The sequence below is a fragment of the Carlito syrichta genome, unplaced genomic scaffold (genome assembly GCF_000164805.1).
Source record: "Carlito syrichta isolate Samal-C Ts95f unplaced genomic scaffold, Tarsius_syrichta-2.0.1 Scaffold305313, whole genome shotgun sequence".
Taxonomy (NCBI): Eukaryota; Metazoa; Chordata; class Mammalia; order Primates; family Tarsiidae; genus Carlito; species Carlito syrichta.
In genome coordinates this window covers 455,112-475,525 of record NW_007249409.1, presented here as the reverse complement: position 1 = coordinate 475,525, position 20,414 = coordinate 455,112, and the positions used below count along the sequence as shown (strand labels likewise).

The following is a 20,414-nucleotide window of genomic DNA, read 5'->3' as shown; positions in this document are numbered from 1 at the left end:
TGAGGTCTTGCCAAGTTGCCCAGGTGGGTCTCGAACCCGCGGGCTCAGGCAATCTACTCACCTCAGCCTCCCAAAAGTGCGGGATTACAAGCTGAGCCACCGAGCCCGGCTAGCAGAAATATTTGTAAAGCACTTATCTAATAAGGATCTAGTATACAGAATACATTAAGAACTCCTATAACTCAAAAATCAAATCAAAGAACTCAATATAAAAATGAGCAAAAGACTTGAATAGAAAATTCTCTAAAGAAGATTAATAGGCTGGGCACCGTGACTCATGCGTATAATCCCAGTATTTTGGGAAGCCGAGGTGAAAGGATTGTCTAAGCACACAAGTTGGAGACCAGCCTGGGTCACTTGGTGAGACCTCATCTCTCAAATAAATCAAGAAAAATTAACCAAGCATGATGGTGCATGCCTAGTTCCAGCTACTTGGAAGGCTGAGGCGGACCGATCGCCTAAGCCCAGCAGGTCGAGGCTGCGGTGGCCATGCACATGCCACTGCACTCCAGCCTGGGTGACAGAGTGAGTCTCCAACTCAAAAAAAATAAAGGGACTAATAAATGGCCAACAAATACATAAAATAATGTTCAACATCATTAGGGAAATGCAAACCAAAGCTGCAATGGGATACCACTTCACACTCACTATGTTGGCTATAATTTCCTTATAATGGAAGTAACAAATGTTGGCAAAGTTAGGGAGAGCCCACATACATCCATCACTGGTGAGAATGTAAAATGGTGCAGGCTCTTTAGAGACTAGCCCAGCAGTTTCTCAAAAAGTTAAGTTATGACCAGCAGTTCCACTCTTAGATATATGCCCAAGGGAAATATGTTTCATGTACACAAAAACTTGTACATGAAAGTTCCTAGCAGTATTATTTATCATAGCTGAAAACAACCCAAGTGATAAATAGACTTTAAAAAATCAGAAACAACCCAAATGTCTACCAAATTATGAATGGATAAACAAAATGTGGTGTATCCATACATCGGAATATTATTCAGTCATAAAAAGTAATGGAAGCCAGGCTCGGTGGCTCAGCCTGTAATCCCGCGGTTTGGGGAGGCTGAGGCAAGTGGATTGCCTGAGCCCACGGGTTCGAGACCCGCCTGAGAAACTTGGCGAGACCTCATCTCTCCATTAAATCAAAAAATTAGCCAGGCGTGGTAGCGCCCGTGTAGTTCCAGCTACTTGGAAGGCTGAGGTAGAAGGATCGCCGGAGCCCAACAGGTCAAGGCTCAGTGAGCAGGAGCGTGCCACTGCACTCCAGTCTAGGTGACAGAGTGAGACTCCAACTCAAAAAAATAAAAATTAAAAATAAAAATAAATAAAAAAGTAATGGATACATGCTACAACATGGATACACCTTGGAAACATGCTTAGTGAAAGAGGCCAGACTCAAAAAGCTACATATTATATGAGTTCATGTATAGAAAATGTCCAGAATAGACAACCCCATAGAGACAGGAATTAGATTAGTGGTTGGCAGGAGTTGGGGGAAGAGGAATGGAGAGTGACTGCTAACGGGCAAAAGTTTATTTTGGTGGTGTCAAAAATATCTAGAATTAGATAGTGATGGTTGCACAAACTTTTAAGAATACTAAAAATCATGAATTGTACACTTTAAAGTACTGAGTTTTATGGTATGTGACGTGTATCCTTATTTTTAAAAAGTAAAACTGATTGTGTTGATGGCTTTATAACTCTGTGATTATATCAAACACCATCAATTGTATACTTTTTTTTTTTGAGTTGGAGTCTCACTCTGTCACCCACACTGGAGTGCAGTGGCCGCTCCCGGCCACCGCAGCCTCGACCTGCTGGGCTCCGGCGATCCTTCCGCCTCAGCCTCCCAAGTAGCTGGAACTACAGGTGCGCGCTACCACGCCCGGCTAATTTTTTTATTTATTGTAGAGATGAGGTCTCGCTGCCCAGGCGGGTCTCGAACCCGCGGGCTCAGTCAATCCACTCACCTCAGCCTCCAAAAGGCACGGGATTACAGGCTGAGCCATTGAGCCCAGCTAATTGTATACTTTTTAATGGACGAATTGTATGGTATGCAAATTATATCTCAATAAAGCTATTACCAAAAGAAAATTTTATGACCAGGGTTCAAATCCAGGTCTTTCCATTTCCAAAACAAATACTTTTCATCACCCTACCACCTTGCTTTATTTGTCAGATGACTAATCCCAAGAGAAATTTTTACCTCCCTTCTTTCCTCATACAAGCTCCTTTTCCTCTCCTGTTCTGACCTCTGAGCACCAAAAGTTCCAGGCAAGTAGTTTCTTCTTTCTAAGCAGTGTTGTCCAACTCAGTCCTTCCTCAAAAGCTCTAGAATCTAAAGTCCAGTCTCCTTACCCTGCAAGTAAGGCCTCTCAAGATCTGACACCAACTTTGTCTCCCTGCTGCACATGGCCAATGTTCTAGCCAAATAAATCTCCCTGCCATCCTTGAATCACTTTCTTTCCTGCTGTTCCATGTCCCTGCAGAACCCTCTCACCACACTCCGCCTAGTGGCCAAATCCTGCCTCTCTGCTCTGATGCTAACTGGCACCTTCTTTAAGTTCACAGTTACACGCACCCATGTATGAGTATTAGTTGCACTTCCTCTGAGCTCTCATGCATCTCTATTTATACCACTACACATTTCTCCCTATACTGAAGTATTTTGGCATGTATTCCTTGAGGACCACCTAATAAATGATCCAAAGCATGCAGCACAGTGTCTGGCACACAACGGCACTCACAAAAGTCACATCGAACTAACTGGAAGTGTATTCAGTCTCTCCTCCAATCACCTCACTGTTCTATTTTCCCTAATGGTGATTTTCCTGCCAAGTAGAAACACTACAGGCAGTTTGAACAAGATGTTTAGAATGATAATGAATGAAAATGGGCTACAGCCACATTTATTTCATATAAATTAACCTCTGTGGGCTTTATTGCCTTGGTTGCCTTGACTACCTAGCTGCTGGTTGGCATACTCTGCTCAACCCAAGGGATGGAAATGTTTCCCTGGCAGAGTGATGTCAGCCAGGGATGAAATGAAAAGGATGAGAGCTCTGAAGTTCACATACTAGCAGCTTCCAGAGTGGTTCATATTGTCACCTCATTGGGACACCTCCTTCCTGTTCCTGAACTCCAACTGAGTCAGGCAAGGAGTTGGGAGTCCAGGTGGTGTGCCACAATTATGTTTTAACCAGGTCCCCGGAAGGGGAGTCAGAGAGAGTCAGGCCAACAGCCCCTACTGTGGGCTTCCTGTAGAGGTGCCCTCATTGGAGATGCCCTTTGATTTCCTAACCACTGCTGCCCCCTGGTGCCCTGACCCACCACACCCAACAATGCCCCACCAGACCTATCCACCAGCACATTAGAAAAACAATGCAGGATAGGCCTGGGGCCTCACGCCTATAATCCCAGCATTTTGGGAGGCTGAGATGACAGGATTGCCTGAGCCCACGGGTTCAAGACCAGCCTGGGCAACTTGGTGAGACCTCATCTCTACAATAAGTTAAAAAATTAGCCGGACGTGGTGGCTCATGCCCAGAACTTTGGGAGGCCGAGGAGGGAGGATTGCCTGAGCTCAGGAGTTCAAGACCACCCTAGGCAACTTAGCAAGATCTCATCTCTACAGCAAGATCTCATCTCTAAAAAATTAGCTGGATGCGGTAGTGTGCTCCTATAGTCTGAGCTTCCTGGGAGGCTGAGGAGGAAGGATTGCCTGAGCCCAAGAGATCAAGGTTGCAGTGAGCCATAAGTGTGCCATTGCACTCCAGCCTGGGCAACAGAGTGAGTCCCTAATGCAAATATGAGCAAATTAATTAAATTAAGTAAAAATAAACTGGTGAAATTAATTTTAATAATTTCATTTAGCCCAATATATCCAAAATATTAGCTTTTCAATATGTAATCATTATAAAATTAATGAGATAGTCTACATTCTTTTTCCATGCTAACTCTTCAAAAATGTGGTGTGCATTTTACTTTATAGCATACCTGAATTTAGACAAGCCAAATATCAAGTGCCCAACAGCCACACCCGGTTAGTGGCTACTGTACTGGACAGTTTAGCTCTCATGCCTGGAATAGCCCTGCCCCTGCGGGTCTAACCAGCACTACACCATGTCCTGAGGCAAATACTATCTTTAGACTAATCCTCTTCCCTGAGCTCCAGACTCAGAGAGTCAGCTTCCTGTTTGTCATCTCCACTTGCCTATCTAACCAGAAATCTCTATAAGTTCTCCAAAACTGCATTCTTTTCCTCCCCAAAATCTATCATAACCTGCCCCAACTCAGTCAATGGCACCTCCATCCACCCAGGTGCTGGAACTAAAACCTAAGAAGTCATGCTTTTCCTTCATCCAAACAATCATCCAGTCCCATCAGTTCAGTCCATAGATACATTGGTTTACCTGCCTGCATCTCCACTGCTATTGCCCTAGACCAGGTTAACATCATCTTGTCTGGACTACTGAATGATTCCTCACCACTTCTACTCCTACCCTCCCATCCCCTTACTCCACACCCACACAGAGCAGTTGGAGGGATTCCCCCCACCACATCTCTCCACCAGCTTCCTGAGGCTTTCTAATAAAATTCAAACTCCTCACCCAGCTTTGCCACACCCTCCACTCCCTGCTCCCTGCACCTCACTGCCTATCATTTTCCCACCAGCTATATATGCTTCAAACCTCCTGAACTCATTCCCACTTTCTGGTCCCTCTATCTAGAACATTCTTCCTCCAGACCTTTGCACAGCTGACTCCTTCTCATCATTCTGGTCTTGAGTGGCCATTCCCTTCACCTTATCTACACTAGTTACTTCATCCCCAGTCATTGTCCATCCCATTAGCTTGTTTTTACTTCATAGCACTCATCACTCCTGTCATTATTTGTCTGATTGGTTATTTCTCTGTCCCTTCCATTAGAATACAGGATGGAATACTGTGCAGCCATAAAGAAGGACAAAATTATAGACTTTGCAGCAACTTGGATGGATTTGGAGTCTATCATACTCAGTGTTCTATCAGAGAAACAAAGAACTGAGTACCACATGTTCTCACTCATAAGTATCATAATACTACAAGAAAGGGATTGACAGTAGTGGGACACTCCCAGGGGAAGGGAGGGGACACATAACATCAATAAGTTTACCTGATCCCAAACCAGGGAAAGTGAGGACCAATGGGAGGCCCAAACCTCACCTGTACAATGACCACTTATGCACCTAATCCTGAATTGCACCCTAATCTTGAATTGTACCCTAATCCTGAATTGTATCTTTAAAATATAGAACATAAGTTGTTTTCAAAAGAATAAATCTTTTTTAAAAAGAAGAACTTAAGTTCTATGAGAGAAAGAATTTCTCTTGTATTGTTCATCTGTTTTTGTAGCAACTAGAACAGTATCCAGCACACAGTAACACATGAGGGAGTGAGTGAGTGAGTGAATACTGTTCCTTGTATTGGGAACATTTTCTCCTCCCCAGCGTTAGCCCCTTCTCTTTTTTTTTTTTTTTTTTTGAGTTGGAATCTCACTCCATTGCCCAGGCTGGGCACATCAACCTACTGGGCGCAGGCAATCCTTCTGCCTCAGTCTTCCAAGTAGCTGGAACTACAGGTACGCACTATCATGCCCAGCTAATTTTTGATTTATTGTAGAGACGAGGTCTCGCCAAGTTTCCCAACCTGGTCTCAAACCCACAGGCTCAAGCAATCCACTCACCTCAGAAAGTGCTGAGATTACAGCCTGAGCCACCAAGCCTGGCCTAGCTCCTTCTCTTTCGTGCCTTAGGTTAAGTGTCACCTGCTCAGAGAGCACACCCAGATTGCCCTGCTTTATTCTCTATCTCAGCATCCTCCTTGCTACCCTCATAGCACATACCACAATTTTTACTTTAGCCAATTTGTTTACTTTCTTTTTTGTCTTCTCCACTGCCCGTATCACCACTTCTGGACTCTGCACTCCATACAGGGACAATGTCTGTTCACTCCTGTCACCCACCTGCCTAGCACAAAGCTTGACTTGTTGAATGAATAGTACTTCTTGAATGAATAGTCAACTCTTCCTGCCTAGCACAAAGCTTGACTTGTTGAATGAATAGTACTTCTTGAATGAATAGTCAACTCTTCCACCTGCCTAGCACAAAGCTTGACTTGTTGAATGAATAGTACTTCTTGAATGAATAGTCAACTCTTCCTGGGACCTCCCAGCCCTGCCCAGGTAAGCAATCCTCTGGGGCCATCCTACAGATATCTGCAAAAAGCCTGCCTTGCCCTGATCTCTTCTGGCTTCCAGGAGCTACAGGTCCCATCTCATTGGACCACTGAGGCTGCCTGGATATGCTGTGACCTGGGAACCCAGCCTCAAAGAAAGGGGCCGGAGTGGGGCAGCAAGTGGGAAGACCACTGTCACCAGGGTGTGTTCCCCTCCCTCTCTCCCCTGGGGTTATCAGAGCCCTCTTCCCAACAAGGATCCCAAGAGCCCACCCAAGTTGGGCTGCAGGAAGGCTTCTGACCACTGAGACCCAGCTTCCACTCTCCCCAGTACCCAGCCCACCCCACCGGGCTGGGCACACAACCAAGCACTTCAATGCTCCCACTCATCAGGCCAAAAGGCAACAAGTCTGTTCCCCATGCCCACACTGTGGATGGACAGAGGTCCACAGCATCCCTAGGTGAAGGGGATGGGGAGTCCCCATCAGAAATTTTCCTTCCACTCAAGTCTCAGGCCTAAAAGATCATAGAGTCCAAGCTCCCCACTGTTGCAGAAGCCCAGAGAGGAGCGGGAACATGCTCAGGGCCACACAGCCAAACCTCAGGCTCCTGTGGGAGTAGGTAACAGACAGGCTCTCCCCTGGAGCTCAGGGGTCAGGTCACCCCTGCCTTTTCTTTCTTCCATGCTCCCTCTCCCTTGGGAAAATCAGGAGAAGTGTGGTTATAACTTCCTCACACCCGGGCTTTCTCCTCCATGGTGGCATTTCTTTCTTTCTTTTTTTTTTTTTTTTTTTTTTTTGAGTTGGAGTCTCACTCTGTCGCCCAGACTGGAGTGCAGTGGCCGCTCCCGGTCACCGCAGCCTGGATCTGTTGGGCTCCGGTGATCCTTATGCCTCAGCCTTCCGAGTAGCCGGAATTACAGGCATGCGCTACCACGTCCGGCTGATTTTTTTGATTTATTGTAGAGAAGAGGTCTCGCTGCCCAGGCGGGTCTCGAACCCGCGGGCTCAGGCAATCCACTCCCCTCAGCCTCCCAAAGGCGCGAGATTACAGGCTGAGCCACCGAGCCCGACATCATGGCGGCATTTCCAGCCTCACGGTGCAGGGCAGGGAAGGGGAGTAGGTGGTGGTTATGGAGAGCGGTTCCCTCTTTTGAGAGATGCACATGGTGACGCTGAGGCCCGAAACAGTGAAGTGACTTGCACAAGGACACACAGCGAGGCGGAAACCACGCCAAGGCCAGACCCAGGAATGCTGCCTCCAGCTCAGATCCAGACCCCATGGTGCCGCGCCTCCAGGAAGGGCGAAGATCCCGGCCACCGCCACATCCGCTGTGACACCGGAGGAGAGCAGTGGATGAGGCCAAACCCACAGCCTCTCCCGGGTCAGATGCTCTCGGCACGGTGGAAGGGTGAAGGGGGCGCACCTCCCAGCTTGGGCGCCGAGAGCGAGGGCTCTGTCCCTTCCCCTGCAGCTCTGGGGCTCAAGGGAAGGCTGTGCGGCCGAGAGCCACCTCGGGGTCATGTCGTCCACCCTGCCCCAAGGGCCTCGAAGATCCTGGGAGAAAACACCCAGGCCGACTCCGCAAATCTCCCCTCACCCACCCCAGAGTCTTTCTTTGCCCTCACTGTGACAAGGACACCGTGACGGCCAGAGGGCCGCCAGGCTCAAGAAATGCAGCCCGTGCAGCAACTGACTCTTGGAGAAAGTGTGCGACCCACAGGCGGGGAGACCTGACTGACCTGCTGATTGGCTGGCAGGATGACTGACAGGCTGGCTAGACTGATTGACAGGACAGACCGACAATTCTTGGTTGCCAGCATGTTGACAGGGTTGACTGACAGGCGGACGGGGGTGCTGCGGCGGCCGCCAGCCTCCCAGTCTCGGTCTCCGCCTCCGCCCACTTCATGCCGACTCACTGCGCGGTCTCTCCCCATCACGCAGAAGTCAAAGCGCCCGGAGCTGGGCGGCCGCGGCTCCCTCCCGAGGTCGCTCGAGTCCCTGCGGGGCCCCGTGGCGCCACCTCGTGGCCGCGCCCGGAAGGGAGAGGCGTGGCGGGGTGGCGGGGAGGCAGGGCTGGTGGGCGTGGCCGAAAAGGTACAGGGAACCGCGCTCCAACTGCCCTTTCCCCGGACTCTGCCCCTCTTCCCCGCCTTCTTTGCTCGCTCCCTGGGCCACCTTCTCCTCCCCTGTCAGAGTGGGCAGGTCCCCTCGGGAGCCTGAGTCGCCCTGCAGACCTGTCCAGTGGCCTGATGGGCTTCTCTCAGACGCCCCAGCAGCCTGGGCATACCGACAGCTCCAGAAACCCGCTGGGGCGGGGGACCGGGGCACCCTTTGCGCGCCAGGCTGGTGGCAGAGCATGGCGGGGTGTTCGCCCCCGTCACCCAGGAAACCCACAGAAATGCTTGAGGACTCTGCGAGGGCCTAGGGGGTTGGGAGTTGAGTGAGAAAATGAGAACTACAACAGATGAAGTATGCATTATTTCTGTTACTGAGCCCAGAAGTATCCCTCACCCCTACTTTTTTCCTCCTCCCAGCCCGCTGATCTTCACACCTGCAAAACTCACCTGCCTTTCAGACAGGTGAAACGTGGTGAACACCGGCGGGGCCCCTAGGTGGCAGCAAAGGTCTGAGAACGTAGTGCCAGAACCGGGCCTCCCTTCCACTCCAAATTCAGCGGGACCTGGAGCTCGTAATAGACTGGCTTCAGTCTGTTATGGCCACAGACTCCACTCCAAACTCAGAAAGACCAGAAAAGATGGGTTCGCTTCACAAAGGAGAGAAATAAGGTCCAGAGTGGCAGAAACATCCTCACATGCCGAAGTGACTTGAGACCTGACTGTGACCCAGGGGAAGAGGAGGCGTGGCAGAGAAAGGAGAGGATAAAAGGAGGCCATAGGAAGTGATGGTTCAGGGCGCAGATGCACTCACATCTGCCATCCAGACCGTGTCCCTATGGGAGTCTCCTCAGTTCCCCGAGACTCGGGTTCCTCATCTGTAAAATTAAGGACAAGAAGGGTACCTGCTTCTCAGGACGTTTTGAGGATTAACTGAGATGCTGCATGGAAATCACTTAGTACAGTGCCTGGCACATAAGTGCTCTGTAGTCACATTAATAAATGTAAAGCAGTGTTCCACAGGCCACCCAAACCATGTTTGGCTGGCATGTGAGTGTGATTTCTTTTATAATGTGTCGACTTCACTAGGCTACAGGCCCCAGTTATTTTTTAAATTAATTTATTTAAGTTAGCCAGTCTCAAACTCCCAGGCTCAAGCAATCTTCCCACCTTGGCCTCTCAAGTAGCTGAGACTACAGCCATGCACCACCACGCCCAGCAGGCTCCAGTCATTTCATCAAACACTAATCTAAAGGTTAGGTGAAGGTACTTTGTAAATGCAAATAAAGTCCATTATCAGTTGACTGAAAGTATAGAAGAGTATCCTATATTATTTAGGTGGACCTAATACAATCCATTGAAAGGCCTTAAAATTAGAGTTGAAGCTCCCCTGAAGAAGAAATTCTGCCTATGGATAGTAGCTTCAGCCCTTGGTAAGAGTTCCTGCCTGTGCTTACTGATTTGTCTGGTCTAGCCAGCCCCACAATTGCACAAATCAACTCCTGGCAACAAATCTCTTACTATGTATCCTCTTACTGGAATAGTTTCTGTGGCTGAGGAAGCAGTGTGAGTTTTTGTATGTGTGCATGTTGGGGTCACAGGGCCTAATCTTCCTACTTATTCACTCCTTAAGCTCTGGGTATTTTGTGACTTCTGGGGTTCAGCAGTTGGAGGTTATAGCAAATGGGTTGTTTATGAGGCAGATAGGGAGGAAGGGCCCCTTCCACCAGCCTCATGGATGAGTCCTGCTTGTTCCTAGGCTTTCTCTATGGCCCCCTCTTCCCAAGGGAAGCCAGGCTCGTCCTCTTTCCCCTGTGGCAGGTGTAGGATTAGGATAAGGGCTACACAGCATGCTGTCTCCCTGGGAACCAGCTGGTGAGGAGGCGGCTTCTCCCTCAGCAACCAGCTGGTCCACATGTCCCTGTACCCAGCCTCTCCTGCCTCTACTCCACAGGCCTGTGTGTCATATGGAAACCCATGCTTCTTGTCCTCACACCCTAATTCTAACAGTTGCTCATATTCATCAATTACATTCTAGGTTGGAGCACTATGCCAAGGTCTTTACTAACTCACATCCTTTAGCCTCACCACAAACCCATGGGGCAAGAATCATCATTGTCATCATCCCCATTTTGCAGAGGAAGAAGCTGAGGCACAGAACCTTCCACCTGTTCCTCCTCATGGAGAGAACTGCCCCACACAGAACCTTAAAGGTGGGCTGGGAACACCTGTGGTAGAAAGAGTGGCTCTGATGGTCAGGTGCTGCTGAAATGAGGGGTCTTGTTACTTCTCAGACCCTCAGTTTGCTCCTCTGCACACACTACGAGTTGGGCCACTTAAAAGCCCAGGGGCAGCTTTGCAGATACCACTGCCTTGAGCCTTTTTCCATTAGCCACTGTCAACCCCACCATGTTCTCCGACATCGCCAGTGACTGCAAGCCCTTGGGCCACATCTTCAAGCTGTTTGCAGACAAAGTTCCAAAGACAGCAGAAAATTTTGTGCTCTGAGCACTGGAGAGAAAGGATTCCATTATAAGGGTTCCTGTTTTCACAGAATTATTCCAGGGATTATGTGCCAGGGTGGTGACTTTACACACCATAATGGCACTAGTAGCAAGTCCATCTATGGGGATAAATTTGATGATGAGAACTTTATCTTGAAACATACAGGTCCCAGCATCTTGTCCATGGCAAATGCTAGACCCAACACAAACAGTTCCCAGGATTTTGTTATTGTTGTTGTTGTTTTGAGTTGGAGTCTCACTCCTTCACCCAGGCTGGAGTGCAGTGGCATGCATGCTCACGGCCATCCCAGCATCAACCTGCTGGGCTCTGGTGATCCTTTCACCTCAGCCTTCCAAGCAGCTGGTACTACAGACGCATACTACCATGCCTGGCTTTTTTTTTTTTTTTTTAATTGTAGAGACGAGGTCTCGCCAAATTTCCCAGGTGGGTCTCGAACCCATGGGCTCAAGCAATCCACTCGCTTCAGCTTCCCAAAGTGCTAGGATTATGGCTGAGCCACCGAGCCTGGCCAGTTCCCAGTTTTTCATCTGTACTGCCAAGACTGAATGGTTGAATGGCAAGCATGTGATCTTTGGCAAGGTGAAAGAGGGCATGAATGTTGTGCAAGCTATGGAGGGCTTTGGGTATAAGAATGGCAAGACCAGCAAGAAGATCACCATTGCTGACTGTGGACAACTCCAATAAATTTAACTTGTTTATGCCTGTACCATAAGAAATAAGATAGACAAGTGGGACCTCATCAAACTGACAAGCTTCTGCAAAGCAAAAGAAACCATCAAGAGAGCAGAAAGACAGCCCACAGAATGGGGAAAAAATATTTTCCAACTGTATATTTGACAAAGGGCTAACATCTAGGCTCTACAAGGAACTCAAACATGCCAAAAAGAAAAAACAAACAACCCCATTAAAAAGTGGGCAAAAGACATGAATAGACACCTCTCAAAAGATATACGGGCAGCCAACAGAAACATGAAAAAGTGCTCAGCCTCACTAATAATCAGAGAAATGCAAATCAAAACCACATTGAGATACCACCTAACTCCAGTAAGAATGACCATCATTAATAAAACAAACAACAGATACTGGCAAGGATGCAGAGAAAAAGGAACGCTTCTACACTGCTGGTGGGAATGCAAACTAGTGCAAACGCTTTGGAAGACAGTGTGGCAATTTCTGAGAGAACTAGAAATTGACCTTCCATATGACCCAGCAATCCCCTATTGGGAATATACCCAGAGGAACTCAAATCATTCTACAAAAAATATACCTGCACACACATGTGCTCTATTCACAATAGCAAAAACATGAAACCAGCTATGCTACCTATTGAAGCTAGACTGGATTTTTTTTAATGTGGTACATATACACAATGGAATATTATGCAGCCATAAAGAAGGACAAACATATGGACTTCACAGTAACTTGGATAGATTTAGAGTCTATCATACTCAGTGATCTATCGCAGAAACAAAGAAGAGAGTACCATATGTTCTGACTCATAAGCGGACCTTGAACAATTATCATAATACTATAAGAAAGGTAGTAGTGGGAAAATGCCAGGGGAGGATTGGCAGTTGAGTTAAACTGCCAAGCGAGGGAGGGGAACACCTCATCAACAAGGGTACCTGCATAATGCACAATTGTATGCCTAACCCTGAATTGTACACCACAACTTTAAAATTTAAAAAAGGAGGGAAAAAAAATTTTTTTTTTTTTATTTGGAGTCTCACTCTGTCGCCCAGACTGGACTTGATCTGCTGGGCTCCAGCGATCCTTCCACCTCAGCCTTCTGAGTAGCTGGAATTATAGGCATGTGCTACCATGCCTGGCTGATTTTTTTTTTTTTTTAATTGTAGAAATGAGGTCTCGCCAAGTTGCCCAGGTGGGTCTCGAACCCGCAGCCTCAGGCAATCCACTCACCTCAGCCTCCCAAAGCACGGGATTACAGGCTGAGCCACCAAGCCCAGCCGGGAAAAAAATTTAACTTTTTTTATCTTAAACTACCATACCACTCCTTCCGTAGCTTAAGAGAGCACCCCTCCATCCTATTTGCTTACAAATATCCCTATAATCTTTGTGTCCTCGCTACAATTATTGGGGTTCTATATTTTCCTTATTCCCTTCCACATCTAGTTGGATTACAGATAAATAAAAACTAAATAACAAGAAAAGAAAAGAAAGAAAGAAAGCACGGAGACTTTGCAGGCACTTGGCTTCTCTTCCTTTCACCAGGAAACTGGAAAGATTGGTGAAACATCATCTGGTGGGAAGAGAGTGGGCTCATGAGTCAGCAAGCTTGAATCTGAGACCTGGTGCCGCCACTTGCAAGCTATGGGGCCCTCAGCAAGTTCTGGAAACTGTCTGAACCTCGGTTTCCTCATCTGTAAGCTGGGCCAGTAAGAAGTTCCAGAACAGAGCTTCTGTGGGGACACTAACACAGCTGGCACACATTGCTCTCTCTACCTTTGTGAGAGGGATGGTGAAAGTGAAGGTCCCATATTACAAATACAAGTGATTGTCATTATTACCACAGAAAGGTCATGACTCTCCATGCCCTCTTAAAAGCAAAAAAAAAAAAATGCCTGCCCCTCCCAGGTGCAGCATTTAAGGAGACACTTCTTTTAAGATTGACACTGAGAGTATGTGCCTCTTTAAATGTTGCACCCTGAGTTCCTCTCTTGCTCACCTTAGTTCCAGTCCTTCTTCTCCATCCCAAGGCATTCACACCAGAAACCTGGGTATCAGCCTGAGTCCTTCCTTCCCCTCACCCTCATATCCAGTCCTTCAGCAAATTCTGTCAGCTCTCCCTCCCAAATATATATCCAGTGTCCCTCCATCTCAGTTACCACCCAGGTCCCCACCACCCAAGCTCCCTCCTAAACAGCTCTCCCACCTACCTCACACAACAGCCAAGATCATGTATCCCACTGCTCAAAACACTTCCATTGGCCTTTCCATTGCTTGGAAGATAGAGGCCAAAGCCCAGGCCTCTAAGGCCCTGCTATCCTTTCCTCTCCACCTTCATCTCAAATTCCTCTCCCCTCTGCTCTCGTTGTGGCCACCCAGTCTCCTTTCTGTTCCTGATACTCTGCGTGCTTTCTTTGCACATGCTGTTCTTTCTGCCAAAGTAGTCTTCTCCCACCCCTTCATTAACTCCCATCCACAGGGAGGGCTTCTGGACCCTCCTGCCCAAGTTGCTTCAGGCGCCTTTTATTAAACATGTCCCTGAAGCTCGGTGCCTTCCCTTTTGAGCACTATGCTTGGTTCATACCACAGCCTGCATTTGGGTGGCTGTGGGATCTCCCTCACTCTACCACACATAAACACACACACACACACACACACACACACACACACACACACACACGACCGTGAGTTCAGTTAGGACAAGGATCTGGCTAGTTTTGCTCTCCGTGGAATCCCCAATACCCCAATACCCATACACAGGAAAAGCTGAATCACTGCTTGTTGGATGAGCCATAGGTGAGGGAATAAGGCCAGACACCTGCCTGATTATAGGCAGAGGCCATGCACCCTGTTTTGTTTGGGGAGGCACGGTATCATTCACTTATCATTCCCACATAATAATAGTGCCCCCATTCACTCCCAAATGTCCAAGTTTGGTGACACATGATCAGCCTAGTTATTGGAAAGGAGAAGGGGTTCGTCCCAGAGCTTCTCATCTTTCCCAGTCCCACATTGGTTTCTCACTTTTCCCCCAACAAGCTCAAAGCTTTTTCTTCTTGCTCCTGAGATATTTTTCTTCTTTTCTCTATGCACTGCTCCCCCCAATCCCCAGAAATACCTAAGAATTGTTTGCCCATTTCACCGCAGAAGCATCCTCTGGAGGGTTGCCATGGTGATCAAATGATGTCACTGTCCTGGAAACAGTTACCTAGGAGATGAGTGATGTCACTTCCAGGAGATGATCCCCATGGTAACCACCTCGGTAGAACTGGGGGTTGGTTAGGAAAGTGAAGTGGGCGGAGGGCAGATACAGAAGGACAAGTGTGAAGGGTGGAAGGCAAAAGGGAAGGGGGGAGGAGTGCAGGAAAAGGGGCCAGGAAGAGGATAGGGGCTGTCCCAGAGCGGTTGAAAATTATAGAATCACAGAATCTCAGAAATGGAAAGGCCCCCAGAAACCACCAAAAGCAACAACGTTTTTACAGAGGGCTGCTGAGAGACCAGGATTTGCTCAAGGTCACACACTGCCAGTTTACAGGTGATGTTAGAACCAAGTCCAAGGCTTCATAACCCAGTTTTTTATATGGCTTGTCAGTAGATTTGGGTGGGAAAATTAAAGGTTCCTTTTGGCCATTTATTTAAAAAAAAAATCCTGGCCTCAAATCAATCCTTTATTCATGAATTCAACAGATTCTTACTGTGAGTTGCGTGCTAGGCCTGGAGAATGTGAGTGACATTTTGTTACTCTATGTATATATTTATTCATTTTGTAGAGATGAGGACTCACTATGACACCTAGGCTAGTCTCAAACTCCTGGGTTCAAGCAACCCTCCTGCCTTGGCTTCCCAAAGAGCTGGGATTATAGGCATGAGCACCCAGTCAGCTCTATACTTGTATATTTCCCACTAGTGTTAGCCCCAGGAGGACAAGGTCAATGTCTGTAATTCACTGATGTCTCTCCAGCTACCTGCCCAATGTTTACCACATGGTAGCAATTCAGTGTATTTGCTGAATGAAGACAATGACAAATGCCACTGTGTGATACAGACCCACAGTACAGGCTCTTGAAGAGGGGCTTACAGTAACTGGCAGGGAGGCGGTACCACTCCATGTGACTAGAGCAAGAGAAGAAAGCCAAAAGAGAGAGTAACCGCTTGAGCAAAAGTGACAGAGCAGGCTGAACAAGATTTCAACTGGTGGTGCTTTGATCTAACTCATGATTATACTACAGTTATAGCACCTACAGGCCCCTCTTTTTTTTTTTAATAAAACAAAACAAAAAAAACGTCGTTTTACAGATGCTGACAGGTACTTCACTTTTTGAAGAAAGAGTTACAAGGCTTAGGAGGAAAAAAGCATTAAGGTCCAGACTGCAAGATATGCCTGGGGATGGGGGTGGGGCAGCAAAAATGACCAATCTGACTGAAGAGGCAAATGTAAAGAAGAAAACTGAGTGAAGTCTGGCTGGTAGGGAAGGAAGGGGTCTCATCAAGGAAGACTTGCAATGTCAGGTTTTCTGAAGACAACATAGCATTGTGAAAAGTACAAAGGATTGTGAATCCTTGTACAAAAACAGGTTTTGCCACTTCCCAACTATGTAACCATAGGAAAGTCACTTTTTCTCTCTGAGCCTCTAAATTGGAGCTACAGCTTAGTTCACAAGATTATTAGCTTTGAATTTTAAAATGTATGCAAAGCCCCACTTAGCAGAGTGACTAGCCCACAAAAGATAAGTCAGCAAATGTTATTTTCCCCTCTTCCTGGTACAGAACGGCATAGGAGTAGAACTTTGGGTAATGAACTTAACAGTGGATTCCTTCAATCTTTACCTCACCCAATCTTTTGGAGCCCCTGCTTTGCTGGGCACTATAGGAAACTACAGTCTCAGTGGAGACAAGCGAAGGCATTCACAGTAACTTTGAATAATAATGAAGAGACTGACCCACAGTCACCCAGCAGTTCAAGAGGAAGAGAAGGCTTCCGGACTGATCAGAGGCTTCATAAGAGACAGCATTTCATTACACCTCAGTGGAAGAATTTGATTTGAGTACGATGTCAGATAGATTGGAGAAGAAAGGATAGGCCAGGCACAGTGACTGATGCCTATAATCCCAGCACTTTGGGAGGCTGAGGTGAGAGGGTTGCCTGAGCCCATGGGTTTGAGACCAGCCTGAGCAATTTGTGAGACCTCATCTCTACAGTAAATCACAACATTAGCCAGGCATGGTGGCACATGGCTGTAGTTCCAGCTACTTGTAAGGCTGAGGCAGAAGGAACACCTGAGCACAGCAGGTCGAGGCTGCGGTGACCATGAGCGTGCCCTGGGTGACAGAGTGAGACTCCAACTCAAAAAAATAAATAATTGGGGTTTTTTTGAGTTGGAGTCTCACTCCATCGCCCAGACTGGAGTGCAGTGGCAAGCCCCAACGATCCTTCCGTCTCAACCTTCCAAGTAGCTGGAACTACAGGCGCACGCAACCACACCTGGCTAATTTTTTATTTATTGTACAGACGGGGTCTCGCCAAGTTGCCCAGAAGGATCTTGAACGAGCGGGCTCAGGCAATCCACTCACGTTGGCCTCCCAAAGCGCTGGAATTACAGGCTGAGCCACTGAGCCTGGCCTAAATAAATTTTTAAAAAAGAAAGGATAGAGATCAGAGGCAGAGAGGCTATTGTTGTAACCTTTCTAGAACTCCTTTTCTCCATGAGGATCAAAATATCCATAGCAGAGCCTTGAAGTAAAAAAGCCCATTTTGATCTCAACTTTGCATCTTACTAGCTATGTACCTCATACCACCTGATACTGTTTTCCCTATGTTAACAATATTAACATTCCTACCTTCCAACGTTGCTGAAAAGATTCATGCGAAATGCCCAGAACACAGTAGGTATTTGAAATGATTGTTTATCATCCAGCCTAATAAATGAGGTTTTTTTAATTCCAACCACATGTGGGACCTAAGTTTTTATTTTTATTATTTAAGAGACAGGGTTACACTCTGTTGCCCAGGCTAGGGTGTAGTAGTGTGATCACAGCTCACCATAACCTGAACCTCATGGGCTCAAACAATCTTCCCTTGTGGCTGGGACTATACTATCAAATCCAGCTAATTAAAAAACAAAAAAGTTTTTGTAGAAAAGGGATCTCATTATGTTGCTCAGGTTGGTTTCAAACTTCTGGCCATCCTCCCAACTCGGCTTCCCAACTGGGTTTTATAATGAAAGATGATCCATAACGTCCCACCCAGTTCTGAATCACAATGTTTGCTAGCCTAATGGTGGGGAAGGTCTCCTAAGAACTAAGGACCCTTTCAGTCTCTGAATGGCAGTCTCTAAGGAGGTATAGGAAAAAGGTGTGGGGGCCTGACAGTCCAAACACAGCCTACTTTATCTTAGAGCTAAGAGGAATCCTGGGCTCCCCAGTCCCAAGTGACTTAAGATGGTCAAGTATTTTCCCAACAATAGCTCCATTAAGAATCTTACGTCTTCCCTGAAGTAAGAAATGTACTTTTGGGAAGGATTTGCAGAGCTATTGGAAATTTGAAGCAGCTGCACCAATAAATTTAAACATCCCTTTCCAAGTATAGTTTCAATTCTAAGTGAAATAAAAAATGCTGAAAGTGTCCTTAGTGTCTCACTTCCATTTTGTCTTCTAGTCTCAACCCAAACGAAAGCATGGCAGAAAAGAATCATGAACAAGGATTTAGAGTACCTGAATGCTACTTTAGTTGCTGTCACTGATTTTGCTATGACCTAGAAGAGCTATTTCATTTCCCTGGATGTTAGTTTTCCCTGCCATAACATAAGATGACCCCTTAACTAAACTTCAAAACTTTATCTTGACCAGACAAGCTTTAAAACATTTTAAGTGTAAACTGGAAAAAAACCTTTTACCACACAGCAGAGAAGCCTTCCAGGCCTATGTGTAATCTAGAGCTCCGTCTCAGGGTCCTTCAAAGAACCTCATTCATCATTTATGGGGCTAATTTCAATCCAGTATGTCCATATTTCCCCATATCCGTTCCCAGACCAAAGGAGCTTTACATCACTGAGAACTCTGAATCCAATTAAAACATGTAATTCAAAACCTACACTTTAAAATTGAGGGACTAGGACCGGGTGTGGTGGTTTATGCCTGTAATCCCAGTACTTTGGGAGGCTGAGGCAGGATTGCTTGAGCCCAGGAGTTTTGAGACCAGCGGAGGCAACATAGCAATACCTTGTCTCTCTACAAAAAATCAGTCAAGCATGTTGGTGTGTGTCTCTAATTCCAGCGAATTGGGAGGCTGACAGGATGTCAAGGCTGCAGTGAGCCATGATTGTGCCACTGCACTCCAGCCTGGGCAAAAGAGTAAGACTCTAACTCAGAAAATAAGTAAATAAAATGAGGGATCTGAGCCTCAAGTAGCATTCTCCCCAGAGCTTTAGCAGCATTGGCTCTGCTAGAGCCCACCAGGGTGCAATTAGAATTCTGAATTCGAAAGCTTGGTGGAAGCTGTCCTCTGTAGCTTACTAGCTGTGTGAATTCTAGAGTTCCACACCCTTGCACCCCAGCTCCCTCATCTGTAAAACCGGGACATAACCTTTCAGAAGACAGCTATAAAGTGAAAATGTGGTAACTGTGAAGGACATTCCAAATATAAGAGCAATTTTTATGTCTACTGTTTATCAAAACCAATGTCTTTGCCACAAAAAGCTTGTAGCTTTAAGATATTGACCTACTAATTGAAGTGAAACTCAACCACTTTAGCCTAAAATTAGGCCAATTTGAAACAGGCTTCCTGAGCAGTATTTATGTAAGATCATACATCTACTTCAGAATGAGAAAACAGGTTAAGCTGCCATGCTTAAGTTACATGCTTCACCACAATAAAAATTCATCAGTATAGGACCAAGCTTTAGTTAAGAATAAGATGTTTAAGATCTCTGTGAAGCCAGGCATGGTGGCTCAGCCTGTAATCCCGCACTTTGGGAGGCTGAGGTGAGTGGATTGCCTGAGCCCGCGTGTTCGAGACCTGCCTGGGCAATTTGGCGAGACCTCATCTCTACAATAAATCAAAAAATTAGCCGTGCGTGGTAGCGTGCGCCTGTAGTTCCAGCTACTTGGAAGGCTGAGGCGGAAGAATCCCCGGAGCCTAGCAGGTCAAAAAAAATAAAGATCTCTGTGAAACTGAACCAATCCACCTAACATTCTTTCCTAGGTACACTGGAGGTGATAAAAATTGTGAGGCTGGAAACCACAACCATCAGCAGGCCATTTGATGATGCTGACTCTCAAGAGACCCCTTGGGGTCAAGCAAATGGGGAGAATGTTTAAGGGGTTAGGCTTCAACAAAAAAAAACTGGGTGAGTTGTTTTGTTCTTCTATTAAAAGAATAAAGTTTTCTTAACAATAATCACTAAAGATTATTCCAGGGCCCAAGGCTCCAAGTTGTGCCCCTAATTAACATTTTATTACACCTAATACCTAAGAACACATATAAACTCAGTATTTACCTTGTGTTAAAAATATCAGCTAACCCAGGGTTAGGCAACGCCCTCCCCCAAGTTAAACACAGACTACAACCTTTCAGAGTTGCTATTCTGTAGAAGACCACACTTTGCTAAGCTAGGCTCATTTACAAGCATCAGTTATCAAAAAGATAAATCAGAGAGTCTATGTCAGCTGGGTTCACAAAAAACTATTTAAAATCCGTGAGTGTCATGTATGTGCTGCAAAATATGTAATGGAATCAGACAGCAGGAAAACTTGGATACCATACTATAAATGCTTCAAGGTTTGAGAGACTCAAACCAGAATTCAAATGGAGACTGGTTACAAACCAATTTGGGACGGAAAAGATAAAGCCCATACACACAGA

The 20,414-nt window shown here is 46.5% G+C and overlaps 1 pseudogene; it reads right to left on the bottom strand.

Annotated features, from left to right (window-relative positions):
* Window positions 1-8,010, bottom strand: part of LOC103263886 — a 29,926-nt pseudogene extending 21,916 nt beyond the window's left edge.
* Between the last annotated feature and the right edge of the window lie 12,404 nt (window positions 8,011-20,414).